The 15060-nt window shown below is 38.4% G+C and overlaps 1 protein-coding gene across 3 annotated transcripts in view; it reads left to right on the plus strand.

Moving 5' to 3' along the window:
- The window catches only part of lrrc4ca (leucine rich repeat containing 4C, genome duplicate a), a 707523-nt gene that overhangs the window by 282023 nt on the left and 410440 nt on the right, over positions 1-15060 (plus strand). For all 3 annotated transcript variants that reach the window (XR_007957431.1, XM_052029189.1, XM_052029188.1), the window contains one exon: positions 7120-7228. The gene's annotated coding sequence lies outside the window, so the exon portion shown is untranslated. The remainder of the gene's footprint in view (positions 1-7119; positions 7229-15060) is intronic.

The following is a 15060-nucleotide window of genomic DNA, read 5'->3' on the forward strand; positions in this document are numbered from 1 at the left end:
CCTTAAACACAGACAGCTCTTTGAGGCCAGCTTTCTTTCTTTTCAAGCCAATGCTTGACCACTGACTCTAATTTTGAGTGTTTTGTTTTTATTTTATCCTCTTATCCTTCTCCAATGTCATGCAGGTTCTCAGGTGCTCTATCACAGAAAAGAAATCGAGCTATATCATCTGTACAAGATGAGGGCAAATTTTGATCTAGTAATGCTAACATGAACTGCAAATATTAATGAAACTTGCACAACATAACCTACAGATGGATCAAAATGCTGCATGTCATTTACCTATCGTACAAATAAAACATTTAAATTTATACCTAAGTAAGTTAAACACTGATCTTTTCTGCCTCAAAATAACTTGGATGTAACGTATGTCAAAAGTGGCAAGTAACTAAAATGTAAATAGTACAAATGATAGGTAATTTAGACTTAACTACATGTTATTTCCTCCATTTACTACTGTAATTGCTGAGTACCTTTTAGAATAAATATAATTAATTCTGGGCAGCATTTATTGTAAAAACATTGACGTGCAAGATTAATATTTGAATTCTTTGCCTGCAATCCCATTGTGCTGAATATTAATCCTTGCTTGCATTATGCCTGGAAACCTTGAATGTTATGCATTGAATAACACAAATGGCTTTCCAGAGGGCCTTCAACCACATGGCACTTACCTTATAATCATCAGTATGTAAAGTCTCTTGGGAACAATAAAAATGAATAGTGGGAATGTTCTGCCACGTAACTAGTTGCCTGAAGTCTGTAAACAAAAACTGCCATCCGCTTGGATAAAAGAATAATGAATTATGTTGTCTCTCCACCCTTGACCTTGCCTCAACAACAGCAGCTGAAGGAAATTAAAGGAATCCAGAAAAATAATTGCTGCTGGCTCAACAGAAACAGAGAAACTACCTTCTCATTCTTATAAAGAATGCTAATGAAGAGAAAGGCTCCTCTCAGACCTGGTCCACAGCAGCAAGCTTTTAATCCTTGTAAAATAATTAAGGTGGAATGGAAAGGGCTCTTGGTGTGATACAAAAGGAAAACCTGTTTGCTAATTTGCCAGCACATCTATGCAGATTTGTACAGCACAACCAAACATTCCATAGCTGAGAGGCAGCCTTGTTTCAGGTGGCATTATTAATACACACAATTAAAATGATTGCCAACAGAATAGTGTGAACATTGAGTAGAACTTAGGCTGCTAATTGTTTTGCCTGTTGGCCTGCTGGGGCTTGCATTCAACTGAATATTGAGGCATTGTAAATTGCGGAGTTTTATTCAATTTTGCTTTGTGGTAATGGTATACAAATGTTAGACTATCTAAAACAATATTGATACTGGCTTTTCTAATCTCAGTCTAAATAAGAAAATTCTTTCATCAGAATATTTGAGTTATTTTCAGTAATTCTTCAGAGAATACATACTTGCAGTCGCATGAAAATTTGGGCAGGCCCAATGGATCTTAAGCCATCTGACTCAGATTTAATTTGATACATACAAATTCAATACTTGCAGATTTGTAAAATTACTGAACTGACTTAATTCAGGAGTTAACCATCCTCCTGTAGGCAATATTTTGTATTAATTTCTAACATTTCCTCCACTGATAGTATTGCTGTGTATGATTATTAAACTAGTATGATTGTCTTGTAAGTGGGTGGGGGGGTAAAATACTGGACTTTTGGTTATAGAAAACAGCCTTGTATCACTTCCCCCAATAGTACAACAGTTTTCCGGCAAAGAACTGAGCTGCAGAAGCAGTAAGTAGAGAACCACAACCATCCTGGGTGAATATGGGGAACAATAATTAGGGATTACCACATTTTGTGTTGGTTTACCAATGGCTAGTACAAGTACATAATTGGAAGGAAGAATAGAAGAACAGAATCTTGTATAAATGGTAAGAGATTACAGAATGCTGCATAGACGGGGATCTGGTGGGTGTCCTTGTACCCAAGATGTAGAGCGTTAGCTTGTAGGTGTGGCAAGTAACTGGGAAGGCAAATGGTATGTTAACTGCTATTGCAAGCCAATGGAGTATAAAAGTGGGGAATTTGTGGCACATCTGTACAGGTTATTGATGAGGCCACATTTGGAGTACTGTGGTATTTGTATTTTTTTTAGGGAGGGATCTACTTGCCCTGGAGGTAGTTCAGAGAAAGTTCATTTGGTTGATTCCTAGTTGACATCATGAGGGAAGGTTGAACAGGGTGGGCCAAAACTCAATGGAATTCAGAAGGATGAGAGATGATCTGAGAACTTATTGAAACAAGCAAGATTCTGGAGGGTAGAAGCTGAAAGGATATTCCGAGTGTGGATTCCAAAGCTGTTGCATGGTTTCAGATAAGGGATTGTTCATTTAAGACAGAGTTGTGGAGGAATTTCTTCTCTCAGAGGGTGATTGGTCTTTGCAATTTTCTATCCCAGGGAGCAATGCAGGCTGAATCTTTGAAGATATTCAAGATTGAGTTAGATTGATTCTCGGATGACTACAAGAGAATCAAGGGCTGTGGGGAAGAAGGGGGGGAAATGGAGCTGAGGGCAAGGTCGAAGCAGCCGTGATCTTATTGTTTGTAGGAACAGGCTTGAGGGGCTGTATGTCCTATTCCTGCTCCTATTTCTTATGCTGTTAAGCTGCTAGATAATAGTGTAACAACAACAGCAAACTCTCAATCTTTACAACATGGTTAAACATTGCACGCAAAATAAGTTACTCAGTTTTGAAATGCAATCACTTCTTTATAATGTGTTTGGCTGACACAATATGATTTTTTTAAGTCATCCTGAAAGTCATACAAGATTATTATAAAGTTAAAAATGTTAGAACCTGTAAAGAACAAATTTTTTATTTTGATGTTTACCTGTGATATCATTCCTTTCATTTTCCAACAAAAGTTTATTTTTGCAGCATGTTTGACTTCTAATGCTAACTGAGGCCTAAAGGAGCTGTGCAACTATATCTTGAACTTGGTTGGCTAGAACTTCATTCATTGATTTCAGAGGCATACCACAAGGTGCAACCAAATTGCACATTTATTGCCACTGAATCGTAATGAATTTTGGATCATTCATCTTTTGGTGGTGGATACAAGAATGTTTTGAGAGAAGAAAAATCCACCTGGTATGTTTTTTCTTCCTCAATCATCCACTACAACATGAACAACGACTTAAAAAAAAAGCTAAACCAGACAATTTCTGCTTTCCTGGAAAAGGCTAGTTGACTTTACATTGTATTCACTTCACACTGAAAGTAAATAGATATCGACAATCAAGTCAAATAGAAATTTAAAGGTTGATTCCTGAAAGGGCATTTCCATCCAGAACAGGATTTACAGGGAGTGATAGTCGGAAAATTATGCAGTGCCTGAAATTTAAAATTAATAGATGAATGATTAGAAGCCAAGAGTAAGTACATTTGAACCCGAGATTGATGCAAAAACCATTCCAGGTTGGGATTTTCTGATTACGGAAATGCTTATCTTCATTCTTTAATTTTTTTTTACTTTTATTTTAAATGAATGATACAATTGCACATTGGCGCAAAAAGGCAAATGCACACCATTAGAGCTTCTGCTTCTTACACTGTCACTCGGTTAAAGGTAACTGGCTTCCACTTCAGTTCTGTGGGTCTTGTGGTGGCTCAGGAGGGAAATGAAGCCAGAATGAGGCCCACAGACCCTGCCACAGCTGAGCCAGGAGGTGCTTGATATCAACACAGTTGTAGCATTTTTGCCACAAGATATAACCATTACCGAATAGTGTGGGATATCAGAAATTCATTAATGATTAACAATGTTATATACAGAGAAATAAAGGACTGCAGATGCTGGAATCTAGATGAAAAACATCATGATGCTGGAGGAACTCAGCAGGCCTGAGGAAGGGTCCTGACCCAAAACATTCACCGCCTGCTTTTCTCCACAGATACTGCCTGGCCTGCTGAGTTCCTCCAGCATCATCGTGATTTTCATGTTTAATACAGAGGCTTGAATGCAAGATCCAGACTGACACTACTCACCCACCTGCCCTATCAAGTTGCTGCTACCCCATCTGTGGCAGACTGCAGATCCCTCAACTGCTACCACAGGATCAATGGAACTGGAGTAGACCCTGAAGGGCAGCCTGAAGGGGAGCAGGATTCATATGCATATTCTGAATGGTTTCTGTTGGGTCGGGTTATGGGTTAACAATTTCTCAATGATATGAAATGCTAACACTAGTGTGGAAACATTAGGAAATGAAACATAACAAATTTGCAAAAGTGACCGGCTTATGGTGCAGGAGACAATCAATCACTTCCATACTCAGTTCCCATAATAATGTTAGGATATGTACAGAATTCTGTGGATGAACATGTTTAGATTAATGCAAACTAAAAACAGAATTTAGCATAATCCCATACTCCAAAACACCCATATTTTAAATAAATAATAAAATTTTGCCACTTGATATTGATTTCATTAAAAAAAATAATTCCCTGAAGGAGGTGGAGACTAGCCAGAAGTAGCTACATATGTTAAACAGGTGAGTTATCTTCAGCTGCAGGCAATGAAATATAATTTGAAACTTCAGATCTCACTTCACAAAGGTTGTGTAATTGTGCTATGAACACATCTTTTAGGAAAAGTTTATTTTCTATTGATAACTGCTTAGCTGCAGTAAATGATCTGATATCAATTGACATTGTAGGATAGTGTAACTGTCTATGAATAAATTCTGAAACTGTTTCTGCTCACTCTTGTCACTGTTTTAAAATGTTTACATTAACTAAGTACAGGATATGTTGCTACTATTTCCCAGCCTTGATGTATCAACTTAAATGAAGTGAAAATGAAAATTCTAAATGCATCAAGGTGTCCATGACACATCAATACTGCAAATATGCAACATTTTTGAATTTGCTGGCAGCTTCAATCTTAGTGTCACCAAATAATTGAAACAGTAATGATTTGAGTACTGTATCGAGGAGATGAGATGTTTGTCCTGGTAAAAAAATACATTGAGTAAAAATTAGACCAATTCAGGGTCTCAGCTTGTGTTGCTATTGGCATAATTTTATTACATTCTCTTCTGAAGCATCTGAATAGTTCTGATAAGGTCCTCCAGCAAAGGATGTAAAATTTAAAGCACAACCTTTGGCAGTAACGAAACACCATCTTCATTGACACAGTGCAGAAGTAAAAGCTTCAGCTTTCTAAAATTCATTTTAAATGTGGGTGTTTTTGGAGTATGGGATTATGCTATAGCCTGTAGCATTTAATAATCCTGGTCAGCTCTATGAATAAGATCTCAAATCAAGGCAGGGTATTTTGCACAAAAAGCCAGGATGTCTGGGTTATGCATTGACTCGCAGATGGTGACGCAAGAATAAGTGAATAGATTTGGTCTCGGAGCACATAACCTGTTTATCCTGTTGTGAGTAGCACAGGATAGAAAAGTTACACAAGACTCCATGATTCTTACAGAACGTAACTTTGTTTTATACTGTTGATCAATACTTATCTCCTGTTACGGTTTTGAAAATTTCTCTTTTTTTTTCATAAAGTGACAAGTAGATATGTGGCTGAGTTTTCTAAGTGGTACTTTATTGACATGTTAAGTCAAAATCATTTATAAACCACATGAAGAACAGTTTTCCTATCCAATATGTTGCAGTGCAATAAAACACAACTGTTGAAGGTGGGATTAATAGTAGTAAAGGCAATGTGTTTATGCTACTATCTCATGCATTTATTGTCACTAACAGGGTGTGAAATTCTAGGTATCCAAGTCTGTAGAGTGGGATTTGCATCTATAACCTTCAACAAGAGTTCTGTTATTTATCCAAGGCTGACATCTAGTTAAAATAAAAATTAGCTGAAGTCTTACCTTCATAGAGAAAACTCTTAATTTAGTGTCCTTTCTGAAGGTTATTACGGACACCAGCCTCCCCTCCTTGGACTCTGTCTTTACCTCTCACTGTCTTGGTGAAGCAGCCAGCATAATCAAAGACCCCACCCACCCAGGACATTCTCTCTTCTCTCCTCTTCCATCGGGTAGAAGATACAGGAGCCTGAGGGCACATACCACCAGATTTAAGGACAGCTTCTACCCCACTGTGATAAGACTATTGAACAGTTCGCTTATACAGTGAGATGGACTATGACCTCATGACCTACCTTGTTGTGACCTCGCACCTTATTGCACTGCACTTTCTCTGTAGCTGTGACACTTTACTCTGTACTGTTATTGTTTTTACCTGTACTACCTCAATGCACTCTGTACTGACTCAATGTAACTGCACTGTGTAATGAATTGACCTGTACAATCGGTTTGTAAGACAAGCTTTTCACTGTACCTCAGCACAAGTGACAATAATAAACCAATACCAATACTTCCTAATTCAATAGAAACTCTCAAGTCACACCAAAACAAAAGGGGAAAATTATAACATAGAGGTACTTCACAGGTAAAATTATTCAAACAAAATTGTTGTTGCTGCTAACATGTAAAGATCTGAAGTGGTCCACAAACTCTTACAAATTAATAAAGTTGTATTTAGTTGTATCAGAAATTTTCTGTAATATTATTTGATGTGTATTGTTTCCATTGTTTCTCAGTATTTAAATATTGAAGAGCACATGGCTTAGTTATTTACTTTGACTGAGTAGGAGGATATTGGCCCATCAGGTCCATCCCAGCTCTCAGCAGAGTGATTCCATTTGTCCTGAAGTCCCTTTTACCTCTGCAACATATTTTCTCTTGATTGTCCATCAACTCCTCTTTCATTCCTCTTGCCATTTACCAACACCAAGGGCTAATTTACAGTTGGCATTTAATCTACCAGCAAAACTGTGTTGTAGACAACACAGTAAATTTAACAGTACATTTATTGAGCAACAAGTAAGATGAGATGGATTTATTCTTCATCACTGCATTTTCTTTTCCTAAAACTGGAATGACTGATGTGGCAATACTTATCTTTTTGGTGGGCTAGTTAGGAGGAAGCATATTTTTATGTCAAGAGGAATTCTCTGAGAATTAGATTGAGGATTTGATTCTAACTCCAGTGAGAATTTTATTCAAAAACTGAATTTAATGCTCTAAGTCCCTAATTATATTCAATTTACTTTTCAGGAACTGATTATCACTGATGTAGGAAGACCTCATCTGATGTGTTTACTGATATTTTGAGTTGCTTTGATGCAGAACATTTCACTTTTTGAAGAAAAATCCAAAATGACTTGTGAGTATATGGATCAAATAGCAAGATTTTTTGAAAATTAAAAAGCTTGCTTGTGAATTTTGATATTTAGATTGTGGAAAGTATTACTTTAAGTTTTTACCACTGGGTGGTCAAGTCAGCATTACAGATGGGCCTCTGGTTATTCAACCTACAGGCTTTAGTAGTCAGGCTGTATCACAGATGATCGATCTGCTATTGTCAGTTTTCCAGTTAAAATCTACCTGAGAATGTTGTGGATTTATGAGACTGTACCTTGTGGGCTGATTAATCAGAGTGTCATGACAGTTACTTTGGCTGAGCAATAATGTCACAATTTTAGTTGCACATTCTTGCTTGAGGTAACATCACAAGATTTGTGATCATTGGAAACAATTATAAAAATCCTGAAAAATGATCTGCAGGGCATTGCAGAAGATTCAATTCAGGTAATCAACTAATGAGAGACATATATCAAATCAATAGCTACCTACTGGGATAGCGAATATTGAAAATTAGATTTTGATCTATTCTGCGATGTGTGTCAAACAACAAGAGAATTTTTATCTTTCCTATTGCATTTAAACATAACTAAGAATGAGTGATATGAATTGAGTAATAAATCAACACTGAGTCATGATGTCATTGCTATTATCAGGCTCTGCATTTTGTGCAAGTAAGAATGTTGGTGATTTATAAAATTTGATGCGTCTTTCAGATAATATTGTAAACCACCTACAATTTATCTTAACCTATCATGTTGAATTTTTTTGACTGGGAAAGTAATGATTAAGGCCCAACATATTACTTATTGCATGAAATTCAGTGGGCTAACTTGGTTAAGAGCAAGACAGAAAACAATGTAACCTCAAAATAAATTGCTGGAATCATTCAGCAGATCAAACACCATCTGTAGGGGAAGTTTCAAGGTCAACAGAACTGATGGAGGGTTAATCTGACAACCACACTATCCCCTCGTGCCATTCTTGTGGCCACACTTGCGTTCTGCAGTTCCATAGATTACTCAACCTGTGGGTGTGGATTCTGTGGACGAGGCCACAAAGTCTGACCCTGCCTCGGCTGGTAGATTCTGAGGCTCCAGCCCCAGAAGACACAAATAACCTTTTGACAGCTGTCAAAGGCATTTCAACAATGTTGAGTCTGATAATCAGACACTTTTGGAAAAACAAATTAAATAGACTTAAAAAAAAACAAAATACTGAAAAAGAGGAAAATTACATTCAAGAAAATCTTACACAACTGGAAATTAATTAAGAATATTAAGAAGGCAATAAGTACAAAATTTTACTTAATTATATGGAGAGGTGAAAAACATTAAATTCTCAGTTGCAGTCACCCTTCCTAATCATGAACCAAAATGGAAGTAATAGCCACTGAAATTCCTCTCTGATTTTTTGATGTGCAAGCACGAAAGTCAAAGAACTGACCCATAAGAAGGATGTAGCTGTTGGATCTCTATAGATCCATCAGCCAGAGTTAAGTACAATTTGGTCTATTGACTTTCTTGACAGTTGATACCTGACCTGCAGATGCTTATAGCACTTTTCTTTTAATTTTACAAAATAATATGTTCCTACTGGACCTGCACTTGTATGTCTTATTAATTAATAGAGTTTGTGCAATAATTAAGTGACGCCAACGATGGTGGCACAGTTTCTATTAGTGCCAAGCTGCAAGAACTCTCAGAATTAATAATGTCACTGTGGATCCAGTCTCCTGGTTTTCTTTCATATGCAATAGTAACAAAGCAAATGTAAAGTCTATTTGGGGTGCAGACAATAAACCAAAGCGGTAGATGTTCCTTTAAAAAAATCACTTCAATTTAATATTTTATTACGTGCTTGGGCTGTGTTTAGTCATTTTTTTTTCTTTTAAAAAAAATCGTCCAATTTTAAAACATTTTTAGACATACTTATTGAATAATTAATAGTCTTTAAATGTTTCTAAAGGTCATTGACTTTCAAGGGCATTTAAATCCTTGGTTTTTACAACCCTGAAAGCTGGATGTGGGACTTTGCAAACTGGGAAAACTTTCAGAGTCATTTCAGGAGCACAGCTCCTTCAGGTTGCCATTCAAGATGTTGCTGCCATTCAGACCAAAGCATGCAACGCTTTGGGCCAGTGAGGTGAACTGTCCATAACCAGACCAGGTAAATTCAGGCTTGAGGTGACCATAGATGGGTTACAGACAGGGGAGCTGTGCCAATAGATGTGACCTAACATCTACTGACAGAATAGATTATGCAGCCTGAAGTAAGAAAAGGTTTCTATCTGTAACCAAGACAGCAAACCTCTACTGCTTCGACTGGACCTGTTTATATATTCAATCATTCATGCAAATCAAGCTCTTCCAGAACTCTGCCCACTTATGCCCCATCCTCCGTAGAGAATTTCTTTCCAGTTCAGCAATAGAGGTGATAACTGGCAAGCTTCCCTCATTGTCATCTGCTGTCTGTGCTTGACGTCTTGTAATCAGGACATTAGATTGATGAAGAACAAGAATATCAGAATCAGGTTTATCATCACTGACTTGCGTGACTCGAAAGTTGTTGTTCTGCAGCAGCAGTACGGTGCAAAGGCAAAGACATAAAATAGTGCCAACAAAAAGGAATAGCGAGGTAGTGTTCATGGACCATTCACAAATCTGATGGTGGAGGGGAAGAGGCTGTTTCTGAATTGTTGAGTGTGGATCTTCAGGCTTGTGTACCTCCTCCCCGATGGTAGTCATGAAAAGAGGGCATGTTCCGAATGGTGAGGATCCTTACTGATGGATGCTGCCTTCTTGAGGCACCGCCCCTTGAAGATGCCCTTGATGACAGGGAAGGTTGTGCCTATGATGGAGCTGGCTAAGTCTATAACTCTCTGCCACCTCTTGCGATCTTGCACATTGGAGCCTCCATTACCAAGCTGTGATGCAACCAGTCAGAATGCTCTTCACCGTACATCTATGGAAATTTGCAAGAGTTTTTGGTGATAGACCAAATCTCCTTCTAACGAAGTAGAGCCGTTGCCACAGCTTCTTCGTGATTGCATCAATATCCTGCTCTTAATCACGGGTTACCCAAGCAAATATACCAAATTCTTGGCTGAGGTCAATGTAATTTGGGGGAAGAATGTGGAAATAATGTAGTCTGTATGGCTCAACCTCTCATTATTAATTCTGCTGAGTCATTGAGGATTGTATAGCCTCAGCTGTTTGGCAGTAATGACTTGCCAACATATTAGTGCAGTATAACTGCAGCTCTTGTTTTTCAACATGTCCCTCACCCAATCTGCTTATATCTCTCTGTATGCCTGTTCCTTATCGAATGTTGACCTGCTTCCAGTTCCTTTCACTTAGATATCTATCATGCTGTCTTCTACCTTTAGCCAGTTGTCTGCATTGATCTCCCATCTCTCAAATTCTGCTACAACTACTGTCTTGGTGATATTTTATCTGTTTGTCTTTTTTGTCATTCAGCCTCCCTGTTGACCTTCCCCCCCTTTCTCTCTCTCTCTCTAATAACCTATCTTCCTGTCAGTCTACACTCACTTACTTTCTCTTTATTTATCTTTCTCCTGTCTCAGTTTTCATTCAATTTTTTCCACTTTTGTGTCTATTTTAAAATGCTGAAAACACTGATAGCTTTTAGTGAGAATATAAAAATATTTATGTGGAAAATATTGTTCCAGTGCCGATGTTCTACCTTCACATTGGGATATGTGCCATCAGCTCATGAGCTACAGTTGTTCAAGGGGAAGATGCACCATCACTTTCTCAGGGCAGATCCAAGGATGCCATGTTGACCACGTCCTGAGAATAGATCTCCAACAGGAAGTTTGCTTTTATTTCATTTATCTATATCGCAATCTATGTCTTATAAAATGTGAGAATTAAGGCAGAAAATGTGGTCTCACCAATCCATCCTATTTTGTAAGACCCCACATTAGAAAATAACAGATGTTAGAAAGGCCCATTCCCTTCACTGATGAAATCCTCAATGCACGTGAAAAGAGGCAGAACACTAACACTAGCAGATCTATCCACAGATCACTTTCCAAGTTTCATCAAACAGTGTATTGTAGAGATGTGGTGAAATATATGCCTTTTCGTACACCATTTTTACCAGCAATAAAGTGCATTCTTGAGACTGTCCTTATCATCAGAAAGGAAAAACGGGTATAAAACAAGTAACACTTGAGTAAGCAGTTAGACACCAGGGAAATCCTATTTAAATCTTCTTTATCTAACCAACGTCTTGACAATTAATGTTTGAAGCCATCAAAAATCATTTGTAAGTGTTGAATGACCATGTTTAACATGCAACTACGGAAACCTTTCTTATTCTAATACAACATATTCAGAACAGTATTGCCTAGGTTATCATCAGTAAATGTAGGAAAAATCATCCTGTAGGGCACTAAAAACATTCTGCTGCATGTAAAATCTCTGGGATAGAATTTCTGTCCATTTGGAACCAATATCATTGCCTGAAAGTCAAATTCTCTGGCCTTTTGCCTGGGAAGCAGATCAAAGTAATGATCTGCGGTGTTGCTCAATGATGGCTCCCCTGATTGAGGAAGTTTACAATGTTTTGACTAAAGGCAATGCAAGTCATTTGCTTGTAAATCCCCTTGGAGAACAAAATAGGTGCAGGTGTTCCAGCTCAGAAAGTACAACAAAACCCTAGGCCAGTTAGTTATCAGTGACAGGATAATTAACTGTTTCAAAGGAAAATGTCTTGCCAAAAGTTGAAAAGGCTTAGTTACAAAACCCCTTAAATTACTTGTCCAGGGAAGGAAGCACACATTACTGGAACAGAGAAAGATGATGGAAAACTCTGGGCAGTCTTTGTTGTCAAGTTACCTGTTGGGCACTCTTGCTTAGTACTCTGCTGGGTAGAGAGCGTTGTTGTAAGCTATTGAATGGGCTGTACTTGCTGTCACGTTAGCTGCTGGTCACTAGTCCTCACCAAATTAACTGACAGGTAAAGCTTATCATCTGATCACTCAGTGGTTGTTGCCAAGTTAGCTGCTGCTCCCTCTTGTTATTGCAAGGACAGCGTTGACTATTGGCCGGTAGGAAATGCTGATTGCTATTATTATGGAGAGAGCTCAATAACACTGATTGCCGGTAACTATCATTTGTTGCCAATGAGAAGCATTCATCATGAGGTTTTGTGGCAGACACTACTATTTCAACAATCAGTTTTGTTTGCTTAACTGGGCATTTATCAGATTACCTGGTGGGCATTGTTTGTTCTTGAATTACCTGGTGAGCTAGTTGTTAAATTTATCAAGTGAGCAGATGGGATTGAGAGGGAAGAATAAATCAGCCATGATCGAATGGCGGAGCAGACTCGATGGGACGAATGGCCTAATTCTGCTCCTATGTCTTATGGTCTTATGGCAGTAAACATACATGGCCTAGTCAGTGGTCAAATGAAGAGGCACTGCCAGCTGAAACACAGCAACACTGAATAATTTGCTTCCTCTTGGCAGATAGAAATTAACTCAGACAAGTGCAAAGTGTTGCATTTTGGTAAGTTAAGCCTGGACAGGACTTGCACAGAACGTGGCAGGGTACTGGGGAGTGTTGTCGAACAGAGAGACCGAAGGGTGCAAGTACATTGTTCCCTAAAAGTAGCGGCAAAGTAGACAGGGTGGTGAGGGAGGCATTTGGCATGCTTGCCATCATCAGTCATTGAGTACAGGAGTTGAGACGTCATGGTACAACTGTACAAGATGGCAGTGAGGCCACACTTGGAGTAATGTGTGGAGTTCCGGTCACTTAGCTGTAGGAACAATGCCATTTAGCTGAAGAAAAGATTCACAGGGATGATAATGGGACTGGAGATTTGAGTTATAAGGAGGGATGGGATAGGCTTTCCCTGGAATATAGGAGGCTGAAGGGTGACCTTGTAGAGGTATATAAAATCATGAGGGGCATAGATAAGGTGAATGATCACAGTCTTTTTCCCAGCGTAGGGGAGTCTAAAACTAAAGGGCATATATTTAAGGTGAGAGGGGAAAGATTTAAAGAGTACTTGAGGGGCAAGTTTTTCACACAGAGGGTGGTGGGTATGTGGAACGAGCTGCCAGAGGAAGTGGTAGTGGCAGGTACAATTACAATGTTAAAGGGAAATTTTGGCAGGTACATGGATAGAAAGGGTTTAGAGGGATGTGGGCCAAATGCAGGCAAATGGGAATAGCTCAGGTAGACAACTTGGTTGGCATGGATGAGTTGGGCAGAAGGGTCTGTTTCCGTGTTGTGTAACTCTATGCATCTGATAATGAATTATTGTACAAAGATAAAATCCAATGGATGCTAGAAATCTGAATAAAAATGAATAGAGGATGTTAGACATAGTGGGTCTGCAGCTTCTGTGAGAGGAAAATAGTTAATATTTTGAGTTGATAACCTTTCATCAGAACAGATAATTCTTCAGATGCTGAGTAGGGCAAGGGGAAGTGGGTGATGGGCTGGTCATGGGGCAAAAACATGAAAGGGGAGGTATTTGAAAGGAGAAATGTTACAGAGTAATGATAGTGGAAGACCAGAGTGATTAGTAAGGAAATAAAGAAACAAAAAAATAGGTTTAGAGAAGGTGTAATTGTCGAAACACTATCTGAAACTAGCCTCCACGGTTTCTTTCCTTTATCCTCTGGCATATATTTAATCCAGGTCTGGCAAATTACCTGCTTTCAAGAACGCTAAACTCCATTGTATTTTTTCTCTTACTGTGTTTATCCCATCCAACATTTCACACTCTTTCTGCATAACTATAGCATTGCATAACTATAGCCTGTTGTGAAGATGGCCACAAATTATTTATTCAGTAAGAACCTTACCCACATCCTCTACCACCATACGTAAATAATCTTTTTATTAACCAATAGGCCTTGCTTTTTTTTAGTTATCCTTCTGCTCTTGCTGAACTTGCATAACATCACTGATTTCAAATTTTACTTGCTGGTCTATTTTTCATGCCTTTTCTTTGCTTTTTGAATTTCCCTTTTAATTTCCCCTCGACTACTCCTGTGCTTTTCTCAGTTTCCACAGCACTGAACTCATAGTATCTGACAGTATCTTATCCTCTGTGCATTTTGTCAACCAGGGGACTCTAGAACTGGCAGTAATCCCATTTCTTTGACAGGGCAGCTTCACTCTGAATCCATGGAATCCCCTTCCTAAATGCCTTCCATTGCCCTGACACTGATTTACCTTCAAGTCACTATTTCGAGTCCACAATTGCTAAAGCACTTCTCAGCCAAGTAAAATGTGCCCACCCCCGGTTTAGAACCCTGGTTAATGGTGGGCTAAAAGCTGCTGAAAGTGTCGGAAGGATTTCACCAACCTGTCAATAGAAAAGAGAAAAAAAGGCAAAGCACATTTTCAAATCTTCAAATTACATAGCTGAAGAGTGCAGTAAATCAGATAGAGGAGCAGTAATGCTGCGATATTCTGTTAATAGATTATGATGTTAAAAGTCCAATTAAATCTACTGAAACAGTAATAATTCAATGGCTATTAATTCCATTGTAGTTCATGAGTAGGAAGGGTGACTAGAAGCTGAGAATTTAATGTTTTCTACCACTCCATACAATCAATTAAAACTCTGCATGCCATACAATTAATTGCATCGGTGAGGGTGACTGCTTTGTGTCAATGTAATCACAGGGTCAGTATTCTGACTGCAAAGTATCTGCTCAGTGACTGTTAAGGACTATACACACCTGCATTTTTGGCACAGTACTCCAATTACTCATCTGTGTACAGGTATTATAGGCAACAAACTGCTCGGGGAAATTCATCCTCAATTTGTAACACTAAAACTGCGCACCCAGTAACAGAT

Source organism: Pristis pectinata, chromosome 14 (assembly GCF_009764475.1).
Source record: "Pristis pectinata isolate sPriPec2 chromosome 14, sPriPec2.1.pri, whole genome shotgun sequence".
In the NCBI taxonomy this organism is placed as follows: domain Eukaryota; kingdom Metazoa; phylum Chordata; class Chondrichthyes; order Rhinopristiformes; family Pristidae; genus Pristis; species Pristis pectinata.